The sequence below is a fragment of the Tupaia chinensis genome, unplaced genomic scaffold (genome assembly GCF_000334495.1).
Source record: "Tupaia chinensis unplaced genomic scaffold, TupChi_1.0 Scaffold000359_1, whole genome shotgun sequence".
Taxonomy (NCBI): domain Eukaryota; kingdom Metazoa; phylum Chordata; class Mammalia; order Scandentia; family Tupaiidae; genus Tupaia; species Tupaia belangeri.
In genome coordinates, this window is record NW_006159855.1 from 3,028,107 (window position 1) to 3,030,837 (window position 2,731).

At 44.4% G+C, this 2,731-nt stretch overlaps 1 long non-coding RNA gene across 2 annotated transcripts in view; it reads right to left on the reverse strand.

The window, feature by feature from the left end:
• Window positions 1–6: 6 nt before the first annotated feature.
• LOC106735340 (uncharacterized) overlaps window positions 7–2,731 on the reverse strand; it is a 9,493-nt gene continuing 6,768 nt past the window's right edge. For both annotated transcript variants that reach the window (XR_001370680.2, XR_001370679.1), the window contains one exon: window positions 7–134. This is a non-coding gene — a long non-coding RNA (uncharacterized LOC106735340). The remainder of the gene's footprint in view (window positions 135–2,731) is intronic.

The window sequence follows — 2,731 nt, forward strand, 5'->3', positions numbered from 1 at the left end:
TCTGTGGCTCCCGCAGGGAGAACAGGCTGTCCCTCCCTCCGGCAGATAAAGGGCCCAAGCAGGAAGTCCTGGGGCTGTTCTGAGCATCACTGCCCGGGCCGCTCTGACATCAGCCTTCGCTCCTCCTGGCAGCTCTAGGGGCAGGTAAGAGCCAGACTGTGAGGCTGGGGCATGATGGGTAATTGGTGCCTTCACCAGCTACTCCCCCAGGGGTTCAGCCCAGTCCCAGCCCTGCTCACACCGGCTCTCTGACCAGCCCTTCTCCCTTGACTGGCTGCAGGGCACTCAGATGCCTCATTTCTGTCCTATTGTGGTCAGAGAACAAAGTGTTTGATTTCAATCCCTTTACACTCATTAAGTAAGGTTTGCTTTGTACAGTAACAGGGTCTATATTGTTGAACATATCATGTGAGTTTGAAAATGTTTATTTTGCAGATTATAGGACAGTATTTTATAAATAAGGTCGAGGGGTTGATAATATTCAAACAATCTATGACTTCACTGGTTTTTTTTTTTTGGGGGGGGTTACAGTTTTCTATCAGTCCTTAAGGGTGTTAAGACTTTCAATAATGCTTGTGGGACTGTTATTTCTCCCTATTACACTGTCCAATTTTTCATTGCGGACTTCAAAACTCTGTTCTTAGGCACACCTAGTATTTTATGATTATAATGTCTTTCTGACAAATTGACCTTTTTAGCATTATAAAACGTCCCGTGTATCTCTAATATTTTTGCTTTGAGGTCTTTTTCTTAAATTATTATTATTATTATCTTAAAGAATTATTTATTTCAACTCTATTGATTCATTCATTTATTTTAATTTGATCAGAGAGAGAGAGGGAAAGTGAAAAAGCAAGCCACCAGGTCCGGGACTTAAACCGTGGTTGTCCATGTGGGAGTGTCCAGCGCCTTAACCGCCACGCCAACTGCTGGCCCCTTATCATTATTATTTTTAAAAGCTTGCTATAGGTTACATGCACTCACCAGAGAGAGAAAGGGAGAAGGAGAGTTAGAAAGCAAGCCACCAAGTCTGGGACTCGAACCTCAGTCAGTCATATGGAAGTCCAGTGCCCTAACCACCATGCCACCCGCTGACCCTTGAAGCCTGTTTTAATTGACACAATGGTCACTTTTTTTTTTTTGAGAGGTCTTTGCTACAGGGCACATGCGCTTGCCAGAGAGAGACAGAGAGACAGAAGTGAGAAATCACCCCCCAGGGCCATGCCACAATCCCTTCTCCTCCATTCTCCTCGGGATCTTGGGCACGCACGCACACATGCCCGGCGTGAGTTTAAGCCACTGGGTCCAGGACTTGAACCATGGTCGACTACGTGGGAGTTCAGTGACAGCTAACTGCTGGTCCCACTATTTTCATCTATGTATCTTCTTTTTTTTTTTTCATCTATGTATCTTAACTTCCACTCTTTTTTTTTTTTCCTTTGGCTAGAGGGCATGTGGGTTTGCCAGAGAGAGAGAGAGAAAGGGAGAGGGGGAAAGCATCCCTCAAATGGATGTGGTCATGCTGCAATTCCTTTCTTCCAATTCTCCTGCCTGTTGGGATTTGGGGCACACACACAGATGCATCTGGTGTGTTTTTCAAGCCTCTGGGGCCTAAAATAAAACTTAAAAGTATTATATAAATCTGTATTTTTAGCATCAAGAACTAGGCAGGGTAAATACATTTCAAAAAGCCAGCTCTGGGGGGGGGGTGGCAGGTGGTGTAGTAGTTAAGGGCTCAGGACTCCCACATGGCCGACTGTGGTTAGAGTCTCAGACCTGGTTGCTTTCTCACTTGCCCCCTCTCTCGCTCTGTCCTTCTCTGGTCAAATTAAAATAAACAAACAAACAAATAAATAAAGTGGGGTGAGGAGCTGACTCTGGACCAGTGGGTGGCACAGAGGTTAAGATAGATAGATCCCACATGGCCAACTCTGTGGTTCAAATCCTGGACCTGGAAGCTTAGGAAACATGCTGGGCCTATGTGAGTGTGTCCAAAATCCTGACAAGATGGGGAAATTGGGGAGATGGAACTAGAACCTAACCCTGTATGGTAGGGGTAGTGCTTTTTCCCTCTCTGTCTCTCTGCCTGTCTCTGACAAGTGCACACTGGCAAATTAAAGAAAGAATGAGATGTAAGAATCTAAACAAGAGTTGGGGCCAGCAGATGTCATAGTGGTTACATTGCTGGACTCCCACATAGGTGACCACGGTTTGAGACACAGACCAGTGGCTCGAACATCATGCCAGGTGCATGTGTGTGCATGCCCCAAATCCCAGGACAAGAACGGTAGAGAAGGGACTGCAGTGTGGCTATCCCCTCTGGGGGGTGATTTCTCATTTTCCCTCTCTATGCCTGTCTCTTTCACACCAGCGACAGCATGCATTCTATGGCTAAAACCAAAAAAATAAATAAAGAAGAGAAAATTGCTCCCAAAGGAATAATTGAGGGAACAGGAGAGAAAGCATGCACACACAGTGAGAAAGAGAAAATTGCACCCTTAAAATAATAACAGAATGCTGAAAAAAGAACAAGAACTCCTGGAAACTAAAACTAGTCCTAAAATTAAATCAATAGAAGGTCACGAAGATCAAAATAAAAGCAATCTCTAGTTAAGTAGAACAAAAAAAAAGAGATAGAAAAGGAAAGAAAATCAATCAGGAAGTTTAACGTTGAATGGGAATTCCAGGAAGAAAGAACATAGGCAATGAAATTAAGGGAGTTTGAGAGGGA